Consider the following 18,719-nt stretch of genomic DNA (forward strand, 5'->3'; position numbering starts at 1 on the left):
AAGGTTGCGCGGTGGCACAGTGAGTAGCACTGTCGCCTGACAGCAAAAAGGTTGCTGGTTCGAGCCCCGACTGGGTTCTCCCCATGTTGACGTGGGTTTCTTCCGGGTGCTCCGGTTACCACCACAGTCCAAACACATGCAATACAGGTGAATTGGGTAAGCTAAATTGTCCCTATTGTATGTGTGTGAAAGATAGTGTATGGATGTTTCCCAGTGCTGGGTAGCAGCTGGAAGGGCAGCCACTGCGTAAAACATATGCTGGATAAATTGGTGGTTCATTCCACTGTGGCAACCCCAGATTGATAAAGGGATTTAGCCGAAAAGAAATGAATGAATGATTATGCATAGAAGATGTTGACAGATGTTTAATATCTCTGCCTCTGCTGATTTCACTTTTGCACACATTATACAGTGTCACTTTGTTTTATCTGCAGCACCACTGACTGTTAAATGCTTCCACACAGGACATGAAGGTTTTTTCTTTTTTTTCTTTTGACTGGTGGAGGACCAAGAAATGGCTCAGCAGCAGTCTCATTTTTTTCATGGTGCTCAAATGTATTTGAGGAGTTTTAAGTTAATAAAAAGTGACGGGAAGATATGCTAAGGTTAACTAGCCTATAGCATATATATTGCTGTCTGCAAAAGACAGTAGTGTAGACGTACCATATAACTCCCATAAGTGCATACTATTCGACACAACTGCAAAAGCATTGTTTTAACCTTTATAAACAAACGTTAACGTCACTCTGTCAACAGTCTATTGTCTAAATTACCGCGTTAAAAGAGCTAACGTTGCGTAAACAGAGCACCCGGTTGCAGACGTCAGACGTCCGATCAAACTCCGCTACAAGTTTATAAACTGCCTTTGGAACCTAATTAAGGTACAAAAATGTATTTAACAAAAATAATGATGCAGAAGTATTTTTTTCGCTCAGCCGAGCCTTCTGTCTGTTGCTGTGGAGAAGCGCCCTCCGACTTCTGACTGAGTGTCTCTCTCTCTCTCTCTCTCTCTCACTCACTCACTCACGCGGGCATGCACTGTGGTCTCAGGAGGAAACGCTGCTTTTTGATATAATGTTTTTCTTGCTCCCGAATACAAATAATTTTTCAAGTATTTGTTCGAAATAAGTATTCGTAAAAACACGCTATTCGTGCCTTTCCGAATACCGTATTCGGGTTCAGCTCCACCCTTAATATATATATATATATATATATATATATATTAATAAAAATATGCAATCTGCACTCCGAAATAAAAGTACAAAGACTGCCACCTGGTGGTTCAAAGAGAAAATGTCTGACAGATTGTTTTGGGGTGGATTCACGTAGGCCAAACAAACTGCGCTATCTAGGCAAATGAGGCAAAACAAGTGTATAGGTATGAAAACACCCTAAAGTTCCAAATCAAAAATGTTTAGAACATACATACAAGACTAGAGTGATAAACTGCTTACCAATTTTAAGGAAACGGAGAAGCACTGAAGTAATTTGCTTAATTCATTATCTAAACAGCTCATTTTTAAAAGTGAACTTCTGCTGACTAATACTGCCGACCAGAGCTTCCTCAAGATTTTTTCAAACTGTTTCGTCCCCTGGGATGAGTTTTTCATTCAGCCAGAGGAGAGTAGCAGAGTAGCCTGGTGCTCTTATAGGCTCTGCCAATTTATCTTTGTGAGGAAACTAAGTACGCCTATTATTACCTGACACATTAAAGAAGACAGACAGTTCCTTCAAGCTAAGGTTGTGTTTACTTTCATTTTGGCAAGATCTATTAATAACCCTGAGGCTGTCAGCAGTTGCTAGTGAATGATAGGCATTTAGCAAATGCGGCAGCTCCTGTTCCTAAGTGCTTCTACTTGGTCAGCACAACTTCAATTTATCCAACAGCGCTGTGCTGCACCTGATTTCAGGCATGTCAATATGCTGTACAGAGAGTTTGTCACTTTTTATTTAAACTTCTGCCTCAGTCCTGAACTCTGATTCTGTGTGTGATCAATAAAAAAACATCTAATTCAATGGGTATAATATCAGTGCATTAAACCAGTGGTCACCAAACTTGTTCCTGGAGGGCCGGTGTACCTGTACCGGGTCCGTGACATCATCGACTTTCGCTTTCAGATTTAAAGGGCTAGCGTTGCACCAGACCCCCGTAAGTGGTGTCGTTTGAAAGTGTAGAATCTATATTTTATGCACATATGCATCACTTTGGTTTTTATTCTACTGTATAAAAGTTATTTACACTTAAATAAACAGTATTATGGATACCCAAGCAAGATATTTTACATTGGTTCATTTTTATATTTTATCATATGACACATGTACAAGTTATAGCTCAAATAAAAAGCTCTTGCCAGTGCTCATACAGGTCAAGCATTCTTTTTACTTAATTATATTCATATGCCAAACAGTTGTTGAATGAATTGTGGTGTTTCCATGGTGCAGAAATGTAAACAATACATTCATGATCAATAAGCAGCCCCAGATAGCACAGACAGCTGTCATCTCTTACCTTATGCTGTGCCCTTCAGGGCCATTCTCCTCTGTTTTTGAGGTGATGTACATAAGCAATCCTTTTATATGTCTTATGTGGTCCAAACACAGTGAATTATGTTTGATTAAACAAAAGAATAGTGAAATATGTAAACAAGGATCGGTCTCTGTGGCTTGTACAGCACCTCTCATCAGTTGGAATACAATAACTTTTGCATAGATTATGGTACAGACATTTTTATTTTTTCCTATGATTACAGACATGTGCAGGAACCAACAAAATAATTACAGCACGCTAGACCACATAGAACATAAAAGGTACACTTTCAAATTTGAGTTTATAAAAAAAATACAAAAAGCGCCTCTTTTTTTAGGTGTTTATTATAACACAGACGACATATACAGATATTTTAAACACGTTCAATAGTGTTTTATAAAAATTCAAAGGGTTTTCTTTAAAATGATATCAAATTTTTGCATTTACACCTCTGCATGTGGATTTAGGAAGCTTTTAAATTTGGGTAGGCAAAATCCAGGCGGAAATCCCCAAATAGCAGCAGAATTTAAGTGGTTAATATAAATAACTTTAAATTAACAAAAAGAAAAAAACATATAAAACTTAAATTAAGAAAGTAACAAGGTTACTGTTTAGAGCAAACTAGAATCAGTACTGAAATAGCCCTTTTGCTGTGTAATTTTGCTTTGCTTTTTCACAATACTAGATAGGACGGTACTATATGTGTACCTTATGCAAATGTACTGTATGTGATGTGATGTGTTCAATTAAAATATAATTTTGATTGGTTATCTTGGTTTCCTTAGTAATAAACATGCTTTTACACTATTGACTTTATTCTTCATGTACGTGCGGGTGCAACCATTTGAATCTTTTTGGCTCGAGACTTCCGTTCTCATTCACTTCCATTCATTTTTAGACGTTAAAAACAGCTTGTTATGCTGCCTGATGTTGCAAATTATATTTTCTTTTTATATTATTCTACTTGGTCTGTATAGTCATGCAAACACTTGTTTGTACAGCAAGTAGTTTGACCGTTTTCTGATGTTAATTATTCCTAGTCATTTCTCCCATAGGCGTATGAATCGGTCGTTCTGAAACAACTGAAGAATAAGATTAATACTGTATGTTTTAGAAAAGATACAATACATAGTGAGAAGCAAAGCCATAAGCTGTAAATATTTAGCAAATATAAGAATTAAGTTCTTTAGCCTTTACAGTGCCCTATTAAATTGCGTTGGGGTAAAAAAAAAAAAACGTTTGATTTCTAAATCCTTCAGTTTTATTTAGAATATCAAAAAAAATCAAAATATGCAAACAAATGAATAAATCGAACACAGATTGTAATGACATTCGTTAAAACAACACAGGACAGAAACGTTTAATAAGCTAATCAAATGTCTCTCATTCTGAACGAATAAATGTTTTCATAACAGAAAAGGGATTTGTTATTCACTCAGCATGCACAGTGTAACAGTTTTTAAAGTCTGTCTAATCTTTTTCACTGCTACAATGTGATATGCATACAAGACTGACATTTAATACTGAAACAACTTCCTTCGGATTTGACCATACAGAATATTTAAAGAGGTGGTCCACTACGATATTCTATTTTAAACTTTAGTTGATGTGTAATGCAGCAGTGTGAACATAAACAACATCTCTGAATGTAAGATGCTCAAAGTTCAATGCAATAGGAGACATTGGCTGCGTCCGAAACCGCCTACTACTCAGTAGTAGCACTACTAGGTACTGCATTTGAATTTAAACGTACTACTCGGCCGTTAGAAAAGTACGTTCTATACAGTATGAATGTAAAAAGTACTGTATAAATGGAATTCGAACGTACTACATCCGCCATTTTGACATGGTCACGTGACCTACCTGCGTCAGTTGCGTCACTTCAGTCACATTCATGAATTCTCTCACGGGGCATTATGGGATAGCGCACTTCAGAATCTTGCCGGAAGTAGTAAGTCATCTGGGTGCTGCTCGCCTACTGATTTTCGAATTCTATAAATTCGGACATACTACTCGGCTCGCATACTGATTTTAGCGTACTATATAGTATGGAAGTATGCGGTTTCAGACGCAGTCATTGGCTTTTACAGAGTTAGCTTAGCAAAGCCTACAGCTAACGCATTTAGGGATTACAAAAAAATACATCCGGGCTAGTAAGATCACAAGGGCTTCTGGTTACACTCATTCACCTTGTGCACAAATCCCACAGGGGCGTGGCCAGATGTGCTGTTATGTTATAGCAAAGAAAGCTAAAATGCCATCCAAGCGCTGCTATTTCCACAGAGCTTCTGTTTTTGTATTTGGGCTTCCAAAGGACACGACACAAAGAGAGAAGTGCTTACAGTTTAATTTTAATTATGTTCCAGTGAATTATAAAAAGATAAAGCTGTAGCATTTGAGAAAGGACAGCTTCCAGAATCTCTTCCAGTTCAGTGTTGGATTCGACTAACAGCTTCAACCATATTAAAAGAAGCGGTGGATTGTGAGCCACAACCTGCAAGCATTTTTGTTTGTTAAAATTGAATTATAACATGCACAGTTTCTAGTGTTAACAGTATGTTGTAGTGAGGATGTAAACAAGGATGTAAACAACAGGAAATGCTGTTTGGCAATGTTAACAATTTAGCTACAAATTCAGATTTATCCGTTAAACCCCTAAAAAATAACATGATTTTTTACAAACGAAGCCTGAGCACACATTGCTTTGCACCCCATAAACACAACCAATACACTCTGGACCACCCTTTTAAAATATAAAGCATAAGGAATCCTTTCAACTTTGCTCAAAATATCATTCATTCAATCCCATATTCCTGGATGATTTGAAAGCTCAAAAAAACTCTTGACAGATAAGTTTTCGTCTGTAATTTCTGTAAAAGTTTCAAGAGCTGGGTCTCTTTATGAGTCATAATAGCTCTGTTTCAGCACTGACTGAGGAAAAACATCTATGAGATGACCTCAAATTAATGCACTCACAGTTTTTGTAGATGCAAGAGAGAATTCCAAAATGTATCATGTGACAAGTCAATGCAAGAACTCATTTATCACCCTTACTCTCTTTTTCCACTTCATATTGCTTACAGAACAGATTTCATCTGCTGAAATATTCATTAATCTATGACAAGCTAAAGCCTTATGCTCTGATCTCTATCAGCCCAGAGAAATAAAAAAACATTGCATGCTTTTACTCTCTTTTATGGTTGGAAATAGATCTACACTACCTGACAAATGTCTTGTTGCCAATCCAAGTTTTATTAATTTGACTTCTAGTTGATCATTTGGTATCAGAAGTGGCTTATATGAAAGCCAAAGGCATCTAGATTTTGCTTATTTTATCAAGGTAAAACATGATCATGCCTTGATTTTTAATTATTTAATTAGGACAGTAAGGTCTGACTTGTGCTCAATAATGTTCATTTCAGGTGACTGGGCAGGCCAATCTTGACCTTCTTTGCTTTCTCAGGCTGAAATATGAGTATTGCAGTATTTGTATCATCAGTATTTGTGATGATTGGGATGCAGTTCAACAGATTCATCAGAAAAATCTACCTTCTGTCACTTTTACAAATGATCAACTAGAAGGCAAGTTATTATTTGTTGCTCTTACAACCGGGATCAATGACAAGACTTTTATCAGGTAGTGTAATGTCTTAAATGTCAACTTAAGCTCACCTAAAAATTGCTTTTTTCCCTTTTTTTTCCATATTTTAGTCACTTTAAAGTTTAGCAGATTAATAAAAGTAAATTACTTTAAAGTGTGCAATGATCAATGATTTTAATGACTATCCTTGTTATTATGAAGTATTAAACTTAATTCACAGATTAATAAACAAATATGTTTAATTAATTAAATACATAAAATAAATCATTCTAATGTTATAATTTATGCAAAATAATAATAACTGCATTTAATTGAGTATATATTGTGTTGCTATCCTAATTCATTGCTTTAAATTCACCAGCACTTAAACAAGAAGAAAACTTTATGAAGGATTGCCTTCATCCAGTGGATATAAATGCCAGACACATTTTACATTTTTAGATGTAAAACCTGTCTTCAAGGGCTAAATTAACTTTTCTGAACTACAAATCTAATCTGGGTGAAGCTGTATTTCCTGGAGGGAGGAATTCAAGTGGGCAACAATTCCAACAATTTCAGCATTTGAATTCGGCTCACATCCCATTTCAGTAATGTCTCTTTCAAAGGCTCCACTATCTGTGATAATAGGCAATGAGTGATGAGGCCTTTTGCATGCATTAGGAGTTTTATTCTCCTGCCTGATTCGCGCAGCATTTGTATTCATGAACTTTAAAGCCATGTATCCCGACTTCTAACATACTGTTGGTTCAACAAAACTTCCCCAGCAATGGGTACTGGGAAGGTTACTTTGGGAATGTTGTTGCAACAGTTGATACTGGGACATTGACAGTTTTTGCTTCCTTTCTGTACAGTATGTATGTAAAAAAATGACTACACTCACTGGTCACTTTATTAGGTACACCTGTCCAACTGCTCGTTAACGCAAATTTCTAATCGGCCAATTACATGGCAGCAACTCAATGCATTTAAGCATGTAGACATGATCAAGATGATCTGCTGCAGTTCAAACTGAGCATCACAATGGGGAATAAAGGTGATTTAAGTGACTTTAAACGTGGCATGGTTGTTGGTGCCTGACGGGTTTGTCTGAGTATTTCAGAAACTGTTGCTCTACTGGAATCTTCACGCACAACCATTTCTAAGGTTTACAGAAAATGGTTCATTGGCGGACTCAAAACCTGTTGTCATGATCAACTCCTCTCTGCGTTCTGATGTACATGGCGAGCTAACAGGACAAACTTAACAACGAAAAAGCCATTCATATGGAGGTAATGTCATGACTGTCAGTGACCACCTGAGGGCGCTGTAGTTCAACAGACTCTGAGAGTGAACTACAGCGCCCAAGAACTACAAGTCCATACATACCACACGCATTACACCCGGTTCACTTACACTGATTGGCCATCACAGCTGTTCCTATTTCCTGTTGATTTCCTGGACTATTTATACAACCATTCCACCTCTGTTTGTCACTGCGTCGATTGTCTTTCTTGTTTGTTGTTTATTTGTTACTTTGCACTTTGGACACCTTGTTTTTCTGTTTGCTGCACTATAGTAAATAAATCTGGACTTGGATCCGCTCTTTTTGTTCCCGTTTTAAATCACGTAACGTGACAGGTAAGCTGTGTATAACTATGTCATACTGTCCCGTAGCAATCGTTTTAAAGACAAAATGCAGCCATACATACTTCTGGCTACATAATTTACGATCTCCAGAAATGTTGTTAAAAGTTTTATGACACACTGACTTTCCTAAATAGTCTGCAGCAGGGCTCGAGATTGCGACCATTTTGGTCAAAATTTTACCTATGCAACCTCAAAATATATTTGTGGGCATTTGTGCGAGTGCATAAAATTGTTTGTGACTAGTTTTTAGTGCAAAATGTTCACCACATGCAAGGATTCAGGAGACATTCACGCATCTTTGCACTTGAAACACGAAAAGCAGTGCTTAGGAATGTTTTTAAACAGTTGTCATGTCAACTTGCTGCAGTAAACAAAGTCCACAATGCTTGCCCCGCCCTAGCGCTCCACTTATTGGCCCACTGCTCTAAAACTAAACGCGAATGGATTGGTTAATGTCAGCTGTCAATCACTCAGTCAATGCTTTCTGGCTTGGGATGACAGCGAGAGCTACAACAGCAAAAATGTAAAGTGCTGAAGACGACAATAAAAATAACTGACAGATTTACAAATAATGACACATGTTAGTAGTGATCATGTGCTGAATGTTAATCTACCATCTACACTTTTCGAAGAGTCGATAAAAGACTTCCATTGGCTTCAAGTCCGCTATAAAAAGTCTGTTGGATGAAATTTTCAGGTAACTGTTAGCCACATCTAGCACGAGAGGTTCTGTTAAATCGATTATTTAATAGCCAGATGCTGTCTGCCGTGCAAGTAGCAGCTAAATGTAAAATTTAACACCATGTACACCATCGCAAAAGGGCTTGCACTGAGTGAACTAATATCGCTATTCATGAAAAAAATGGTTTTGCTATTAACATGACGTATGCATATAATAAGGTACAGTATATGTCAAAGGCATCAGTGCAATACAAGACACCACCCGTGAGAACAGCACAGTTATATCATTAACAGATTCATTCATGTCAAGCAGTGCGTGCAGGGCCGGTGAGCATACCGTGTATCTTTTGGTCACTCAGTTATGTTATAAAAATGTATTTTCTTGTAATAACGGGATTCCATTGAGACATTTTATCCTCACGCATGCATATATATATTTTTTTGCTTGTTAGTTTGATTAGTGTTGATTTCAAATGCAACAAATCTGTTTGTAAAAACTTGTAGTAACGGTGCTTATAATTGGTGTGTGCGACTAAATTTTGGGTGATGCGCCAAAATTTCTTAAGTTAAGAGCACCGATGCTACCAAGCAAAAAGGTTCATTTCGAGCCCTGTGCAGTAATGTGGTACATTTTAAAATGTATTGCAGAACACTTCTGGTGCTCTTGACATGGGATACGATTAGGGTTAGTGACGTTAAGGGATGTGAACAGTGTAATTATAAATGTAATTACACACTGAAAAAAAATCAAAGATGATTCCTTGGATTTATTATATTTTTTTTAAATAAGTGGTTGGAAACAATTTATTTGGGCTGAATTTAAAACAACAAGTTAAGTTGAATATTTCTAAATGTAATTAGTTTGTTTAAATTTAATCCATATAAATTGGTTGCAACAATTTTGCAGAAATCTTTTTTTATTATTACAGATGTAATTACATGGAAAAGTAAAGTACAATTTAAGAACTTGTTTACACAATAAGCTTTTAAATGTACACAATAAGTACATTGTACACAGTGTGAGAACATATTAGTTAAGGCAACATAATATAAAGAAGAACCAAATCCTACTTTCACCCCTGCTGAATTGAACCCTATAGAAAATGAGTAGATGACTTAAAGAGAAAAAAGCACCAAGATGGACCAGAAAACCTGATATCTGAGTAAATGGAGGTGGCCCAAAGTATTGAATGAAAGGGGCTAATAATTTTGACTAAAAATTCAAACTGTAAACAACAAACTGTGCAAATATCTAAACTAAAGATAAAAATAACAAACAATACAAACTTATTTCCATAGCCTTGTTTGATCATATTTAGCAAGGGTGGCAATAATTTTGACCATGACTGTGTTTATTAAAATTATGCAGAGTAACTTTGTGCAGCCGAGCAAAATAAGAAATAAATGAGAAGATAAGCACATCTCAGAAATCCTCAGTGAGCATTCAGAATGCAAAACCATAAGCTGGAGAACTAATTAAAATGAATATCTGTGTGCCTCCAGTATGAAGTAAGATATTATAGTTGAAATAGGGGTCAATGCTGTTGATGCTGTACATTTTCTTAAGGTGTTTTTAAAGCAAGGTGCTGTGCAGCATGTTCACACAGAGCCTTTCCCATAGATTTAAGCATTTAGTAAATCGAGATACATATGACATCATGCTTCAGATGAGCCAGGATGTGCTAATTATCAAAAAGTGTTTTACCTATCAGCTGAACTTTTCTGTTGAAACAAATATATATTGTCACAATACTATACAACTATGCTGATCAACTAATATTCTGTTCAGTTCAGGAATAAATACCATATTCAAAAGACAAAATGGTTTACGGTAAACATATGTTTACTATATAATGACCGAAATGGCCTTAAACAACCAGCAGGCACAAGACGCCAACTTGACATGATATCATAACATCAACTTCGTGGGGCTGTTACATTTTGTTTGGAAATCGGATAGACGTCAGAACTCAACGTCAGGCTGACGTAATTGTCCAACGACCAACCTAAAATCAATCCAATATCAACATTATGGGTGTTAAAATTAATCGTTTCTTCGGTGCACCGCAATGCAGACGCGGACAATTCGGTATCGGTTCAGTAATAATCATAACCGGTTATTACTGACGTCATTTACCTTATATGCGTTCTGTCGCGAGGAAGGCGATCGCAAGTATTTACAACGCTCTAACTACTTAAAACTCATAAACTGTGCACAGTTTCATTGTGTGTTTGCTGGATCAATCTTTCACTCACATATACAACAAAAGTCCCTATTTCACTGAGATCGAGAGAATGAAAGTACTCCATTTCTCTCTTGCTCTCTCTCTCTCACACACACAAAGTGGCCCATTTGACCTGCTGGCGTGGCTTTTCTTCTCCTCTCGGCTGTTTTACCGCGTTACTTCTGGAGAAAGAAACGAGTGCGTGTCTGCTGAGTTTTCTCCACCATGAGCTACAGTTGAAAGCTGCACAGAGTGTGAGTCACCATAAGCGAGTGGCGCGGGCAGCCGAGAACATTTGGAAATGTTTGTAGAAAAGGATTTTTGTGCAATGCACTAATATCATCAATAGGGATGCAACAATTAGCTGATTTCACTATTAACTACGCTTTAATTTGTCAGTTAGTTAATCGTAAAGTCTTCTCTAAGCCGCATTTCTGTTGCACGGAACAAAACAAAACTGCTGCAATTAAATGTTATACGTTAATTAAAAGTAATACCAAGTTGCCATGCGCTAGTTTAAAGTTCCAAGCTTGTACACCGGACCAATACGCACGCACACCGGATTAACTATAGTAGCGGCTGTTTCCATATCACGTCTTTTCTGCTTGCAAGTTTGTTATTTTCTAATGTTAGAATATATGACATTATGCGCGCACAAATAGGAACAACGCGCTTGCGGCTTTCCGGGTGCACGCAGTAGAAAACATCTCATGCTGAGAGTTGTGCATGCCTTTCAGTGCAATGTAAACAAAAGATATGTTAGACGAATTATTATTAAAATGATTATGTATGCATAAATGCTGATGGCAACAACAGTTAATCTAAATAGCTACTTACCTATTATAAAGCTTGAATTTACATTAGACATGATAACCGTGAAACCATGATTATTCTTCAGAATATAATCCTACAAACAAAATCTATAGTTGTTGCATCCATAATTGTTATGCAGTTCAAATCAGAACATATGAATGTGTCTGAATCTAGAAGAAGCATACTTCAGCAATGCACTGCTTTTGTTGTGCACTGAAATACAACATTTGCATGTTTGTAAAAAAAAAAAGTCTATTGTACAATGCACTGATATTATGTAGTTTAAAAATACAATATATTAACATTTTAAAGTAGAAAAAGTCAATGTGGGTGCCTTAAGGAGCAAAAATACAGCATACGGGCTCTTATTTGCAGTTGTGTCATCACTAATATAGCAAGTCAGACGATCTTTTGGGATGCTTTTCATGAACCGGTCCCCATGACAAACTAATTGAATAGCCCTGATGTACACTTTAGTATATTGGATACATTAAACAACATAAAAAGAGTGCACCTCAATTTAATGCTGCATGTTTCTGAACATTACCAAGCCGAGCATCATCTTATTGTCGTAAGAAAAGACTGGAATTTATAGTTGTAATCTAAACCTTGAGTTATTTTCAGCTATTAACTAAAAGAGCACCATTAGACTCTGACGGGGATTCCAGCCAAACAGTCAGCAGATCTAATTATCTCTAATGACATTTTACTGTCACACTACACTGAGTGATGTTCAGGTGCACTCATTAATTTTGCGGGGGAAAGGGTCAGATTTAATTAGGCTTACAGTGAAAGCCAACCAATGCCTTCAAGAGACAGAACTGTCACAACTTGACAACTGTCCATGAGAACCATAAGAGGCAATTAAACACTACATTTAGCCCTTGTTAAAAGACTATTTAAAAAGCAGTGTTCAGACTTCAAAATTGGATCAAATAAGCCACACAGTCTGTGACTATGTATATGAATTATGTTATAATACAGAAATTTTCTACATTGCATGATAACCATAAAACGATTATAGTCCACTGTCCAAGTCCACTGATGCGGATTGATTGAATTCTCCTCATTTCACCACTTTTATGCAGTCTTCCTGAAAAAATGGAAGGCAATTATAGACCGCAGTAAGACAAGCTCCTCTCATACGGTACATGCTGACATTGATAACCTCAGATACTGACTATGTGCTTTATGTAAGAAATAATGTACATCTAGGTTGAAAAAAGCCCTAGTAGCTTATCAGTATAAGACTGAAGGGCTTTATTCTGTGAAAACAAAATGGCTACTTTCCACTAAACTAAATAATCAGGCGCAAAACATTGATTTGAGCTGTAACTAGAACCTATGGTTCGTTGACAAACTTTGATGTTGGCTTGAAGAAGCCAATGTGACTGCGCTGGGACTCAAAGGCATTTGGCAGGAAGCCTAGAGGTTGCTAAGTGGTTGCTAGGCAGTTGCCAAGGCATTGCTAGGTGGTTGCTAAGGTGTTCTGAGTGGTTCCTAGGCAGTTGCCAGGGTCCAATGGGTTGTTAACTGGCTGTACCACTGACTGGTAAAGTACGGTACGGTTCGGGTCTGTTCGGGTCACCTTTATCAGACTTGCCTTTCCACTATCAAGGGTACCCTTTTTGGTGGGCGTGGTGTATGAAGTTTCATTCGACATAATTTTCGCTTTAGAAAATGTCTACAGTAAAGCTGTACGGGTCGCTTACATATCATATGAGAAGAACTTCTCACAAAACAGAGGCTTTATACACATAAATTCTTCTGTATAAATGTTTATTACTAACTTTTCTATGAACAGGATTTGATTATAACTGCAGATCAATGACAGTGCGAAATAGCCTACTGTAACGTCTGCAATTAAAATAAATAAATAAATGCAACATATATGAACACACACAGACCTTTACAGTCTCCAATATGTTACTAACTACAGCAGAACTACACACAGCAGACATTTATTCCTTTTTAGGTTCAAAAACAACACAAAATATAGCTTTTACAGTCAGTGAAAACATCATATCTGTGTCTGCAATCTTCAGCAGCACATGTAGCCTCTGTTAGAGAGTAATTCCATGATTCTGAGTTCATAATAGTCCAAACGGTGCTGATAATAGTTAAACATGGCAGTTTGTTCAGGTTTGCTGAAAAAATAATGTGCTCCTTTTTTCTGGCTTCTCCTCTGTTTTTTTTGTGCTTCACTCTTGCGTTTGTCGGTTTCTGACAGGATCGTGTTTCAAAAGCACGTCAAAAATCAAGCGCATGTTATTAGCATCAGCTCAAGAAGTCTGTTATTTCAGATATAGACGCGAGACGAGCACAAGCAAGAAAGCGAAACAACTCGCGCTTCAGAATGGCTCGTAAAAAAAACTAAGGGGAACAGAGTAAATCTGCTCTTCTTTTTGGCATTGTGGCTGTTTATCGAAACGACGACAAGGTTTGTTTGAGTCCGGGTCGACCCTGGCTCGTTATTATATGTATATATATTTACGCTGTAAAAAAATCTCTCGGCTGTGAATTTTATACATGGCGGCTCTTTTGTTTTTATTCTGGCTTGTTGCATAAGCGAATGACGTATCTCTGTAAACCAATAGCGCTCAGCTGTGCGTCTAGCTCCGCCTTTTGGTACCCTTTCTCGTGTTTGGTACCCTTTCGAAAGGGTGCCAAAAAAGTGGTACGGTACAGTTCGGTACGCCTTTTGACGGATGATAAAGATGAAACGAGGCCAACAGAACTATCAAGAATCAAAAATCACTCCTAAAGTTGTACTTCCCAGTTCAAAAAGATTCGACAACCACACACCAAATTAAAGCTTTAATGAACTAGCAATTTTGGTATGGGAGACAGAGAAGAACAGAGAAACCCTCAGTGCATGCTTCAAGCTGTTGTGTTTGTGCTGCTGTTGACATTACTATCCATCAAGCAGGTAACATTATTATTGCTAACACAGCAGATTAATTGAAAAATACATTGCTATCATCACTATTAAAGAGAAATGATCCCTTCATATAAGATGAAGTGAATTAAATAGTCTTGCTGGGGTGAACGATACGGTGACAAAAAGTCGAGAAATGGCCCTGTCTGAGAATAAAGGCTGATTTATTTACCTTATTCTCCACCTACCTCAGCCATTTGAATCTTTTTGGCTCAGGACTTCTGGCCCCAATGATTTCCATTCATTTTTAGAGGTTAAAAACAGCTTTTTTTGCTGCTTAATATTGCAATCTATTTTCTTATTATATTATTCTACTTTGTTTGTATAATCATGCAAACATTTGTTTGTACAGCAAGTAGTTTGATCCTTTTCTGTCGTTTATTCTTCCTAGTCATTTCTCCCTTTGGCAACTGAATTGGAAGTTCAAAAACAATCGCAAAAACGAGAGTACTTCTGCATTGAAGAATAAGGTCAATACTACTGCGTTGAGTGATCGCTGTGACCCATGATACATTTATACTTCTGTGGGCTGTTTGTGTGGCTCTGCAATAACACTTCCAAAATGCTAGATGTCAGTAGGTTTTTATGTTCCTCTGTGTCATGTTTTTGTGTCATGCTTTTTCTGACTGCTACCTTACTGTACAAGTAGCTCAAACTTGCTCATTCAAAGGCGGGAATCAGCGGACGTGCAACAACTTTAATCATAAGGTAAACACAACACGAAAGTTTTCATCTTAAGCTACTTCACAGGACTCAACACTTGTAAACACTCGCTCCAACAGGTTTGCATGGCTCTTGATCCCACCCACGCTGCTCACAGCTAGCAAGTCGACCAATCACAGAGCTTGTGCTATGCGTCGTTGCGACGTGTAATTAAATTTCTTATGAGGTGTGCATCAGGGTCAGTGACAGCGAGGGCTATGTGACCGTGAAGGCTGCGGTGGAGCATATGCGTGTGCTTGATGCAGAAGTATAAATCCATCTTAACATATATTGGAATGTCATGATTGACCAATCAGAATCAATTATTCCAGAGAGCTGTGTAATAATGTTAAAATATGATTAAGACATTTTGTGACTTAGTCATACTAAAAGCAACAATTAAAAAACAAACAGCACATTTAAAGACAAATATTTTTCTAGTAGATTTTCATTCATTAAAGGTGCAGTAGGTGATTGTCTTCAGAAACATTTTTTGTTGTGCTGGTTGAAAGTCTCTTCACAGTCCAATAATAATGATTACAGTAAATGATCTAAATGTGTTTATATGTATTTTTCAGCCTGATCTCATGAGAAAACGTAAGTATTTTACGTTTTGGCAATTTAGTGGCTAATTCGTACGAATTCGTACGAGTTCAGTCGTAAGAAAATGTACGATTTTAAAAAGGAGGCGTGGCACCTAACCCCACCCCTAAACCCAACCGTCATTGGGGGATACGCAAATCGTACTAAAATGTACGAATTAGATCGTACGAATTTGTACGAATTAGCCACTAAATGAAAAAGTTACGAATTGCCGTAAGATTGTGTTGGTATTTTTATATTCTGGGTAAAGCATAAATCTAAAAAATGTTCATCCAATTAAATAGAGTCGGAGTGACATCTCCTATAATTCCGACCAGCAGGTCAGACTGTCTGTCAACATATGTAGATTCGGACTTCTGCGCATCTGTTCACACAGATCCGCCATTAGCGCGTGCCTGTCTGCATCACAAACGCATGCGCGCGAGTGAGCTGCGGGCCGCTCGCCGATGCCGAGTCGGAGCCAGAGGTGCCGAAGGACAGACGAGCTCGGGCCGATTACTGTAAAGCCAGGCGCGAGTATAATTCGCCCTTAAAGTGGCCGCGCGGTCACAAGATGGACCAGGAGAAATCAAATGCTGATTTGAAACTTTTAAAAACCTGAATCAATATTGGAGTTACTTTAGTACGCTGGAGGAAGGACGACACCATGGCTGAAGTATTACTGTTAGACAGGTAATGTTATTTTAAAACTTAGTCAGGCTAAGCTTATGTTAGATTATTTTCAGTTTCATAAGGTCCTTTGATAGCATCTATAATGTAGATTTATATGTAGTTTAACAACAAAACATTAGTAAATAGGGCTATTCCGCCTAACCTGCTTTATTGAGCTGAAGTTGCTTTTATATTCACATTGGGTCATTTTTGAACAATGACAACCTTCCTATACTGTTTACCATGCTACTCTGAATATTCGCTCTGAAATAGCATGTAAGTGTGGCTAAATAATAAATGTAATTCCTGCACGGCGCTGGCACTAACTAACTGGCGAATGACATAAACTAGTGGGTTGTCTGTCTGCTGTTGTGACAGGGGGTGTGACTTAGAATCACAGTCCCTCTCCGCCGTCCAAAGATAATATGCTAAGCGGTTAGCATTTTGGCAGATCACCTACTGCACCTTTAATTCATACATTCATTCATTTTCTGGGGGCGCCACAGGGGAATAAACAGCCAACTTATTCAACATATGTTTTACGCAGTCAATGCCCTTCCAGCTTCAACCCATCACTGGGAAACATCCATATACACTCATTCACACACATTCACTATGGACAATTTAGCTTACTCAATTCACCTGTACCACATGTCTTTGGACTGTGGGAGAATCCGGAGCACCCGGAGGAAACCCACGCGATCACGAAGAGAACTCCACACAGTTCTCCACACAGAAATGCCAACTCACCCAGCCAAGGCTCGAAGCAGTGACCTTCTTGCTGTGAGGCGATTGTGCTACCAACTGCACCACTGTGATGCCCTCAGTAGATTGTAATACTGTTAAAATAGGTTAATAGTTGTCACTTTCATTTTATATTAACTGTTTTCATTGTCAGTTCAGTAAAATTGCAGACAGCCTCTCTCAGTTTGATAGGTCACAAAGCCGTCACTGCTCTTGCACAAACTGCTTATCATTAAATGAGTTTGAATTAAAGCAATTATAAAGATATAACAGGTAAAATATGGATAGCCAAAGTAAAGTATCCACAAAATGCAGTCTGCAATTATCAGTAGAATCTTAAGTGAGTTTGCACCCTGTGTGTGTGTCAACGCAGAGGTCAATAGGACTATCATGGAAACAGGGTAATGTGACAGTGTGATTTAGGAGGGCTGTCAGCAGTTATCTGCACTAAGTTTACCAGACCACCCCCACACACAGCGTGACAGGAAACTGGTAAATGTGCAACGTTTAAGATAAAGAACTCAGTCTGGAAGATTGTGCCTGGACTAACACAATGGACTGTTCAGGTGAGGGGAAAAGTTAAGTAGGCAAAAACTAGGCTACACAGATGGCCTGGGAGGAGACATGGAGAGGGCGAGGAGGCAAAAATTAGGGGGGAGATGAAGGATAATAAAAGGACATAAAAATGAGGAAGAATGAAATAGGATGCATACTATGATACTGCTTTTCACAGTAAGGTTTCATGAATTAATTTTAATACAATAAGTGAAGTTTATTCATAAACTAATTTCGAGAGGATCACGTGCTTATGATTGACACGGCTGGCCCCGAGTCAAGCTAATGTACGAACCACCAATCAGACTATTCCTAACCAAGTATAAATAACCAAACACCTTACCTTTAGTCATCTTCGTCTTGACGAATCCCCCCTTCCACCCCTTCACCTCCTCTTTTGTCTACAGGGCAGCATGGCGGCCCAGTGGCTAGCACTACGGCCTCAAAGCAAAATGCCTCCAGTTCGGTCATCTACCCAAACGGTCAGCATTTTCGTGTGGAGTTCATGTTCTCCCCGTGTTTGCGTGGGTTTTCCCCAGGTCCTCCGGTTTCCTCCCACACTCCCAAAAACATGACACTTAAGTAAATTGACTAAAACAAATTAGCACCAAATTCGATTCAATTCTGTCAACAACGCATCACCTTAGTAACCCTCACGCAGCAGGAGTGGGGGGGGGGGTTCTCGAGATCTACCCGAGCTCAAACTCCCCTCTCGCCCTGCAACGGGAGGGAGCCTCGGGCTCGAGGCTCTCATGAGCTCGGGGCTCTCTCCCGGGACAGCATGCCAAACTAGCTAATTACCAATCATCAGCTAAGTGTGAACTCTTGAATTTGCATCTATTAACATTAGTTACATGGTACTTAATTTCCTTACAGTACACCAGCTTATATTAGACAATGTTATTAAATACAGATTCAGGCAAACTAACAGTGCTGGTATTGCCTGATCTCAGTTCTGCATTTGACATTGTCGATCACCTCATACTTCTGGATAGGCTGGAAAACTGAGTTGGGCTGTCTGGGGCGGTTTTGAAATGGTTTAGATCTTACCTT

The 18,719-nt window shown here is 38.2% G+C and overlaps 2 protein-coding genes across 2 annotated transcripts in view; one reads left to right on the forward strand and one right to left on the reverse strand.

The window, feature by feature from the left end:
• Positions 1 to 18,719, forward strand: part of zzz3 (zinc finger, ZZ-type containing 3) — a 675,084-nt gene that overhangs the window by 553,583 nt on the left and 102,782 nt on the right. The gene's annotated exons all lie outside the window — the stretch shown is intronic.
• st6galnac3 (ST6 (alpha-N-acetyl-neuraminyl-2,3-beta-galactosyl-1,3)-N-acetylgalactosaminide alpha-2,6-sialyltransferase 3) overlaps positions 1 to 18,719 on the reverse strand; it is a 136,004-nt gene that overhangs the window by 11,297 nt on the left and 105,988 nt on the right.

Source organism: Danio rerio, chromosome 2 (assembly GCF_052040795.2).
Source record: "Danio rerio strain M-AB ecotype USA chromosome 2, GRCz13ab, whole genome shotgun sequence".
NCBI lineage: Eukaryota > Metazoa > Chordata > Actinopteri > Cypriniformes > Danionidae > Danio > Danio rerio.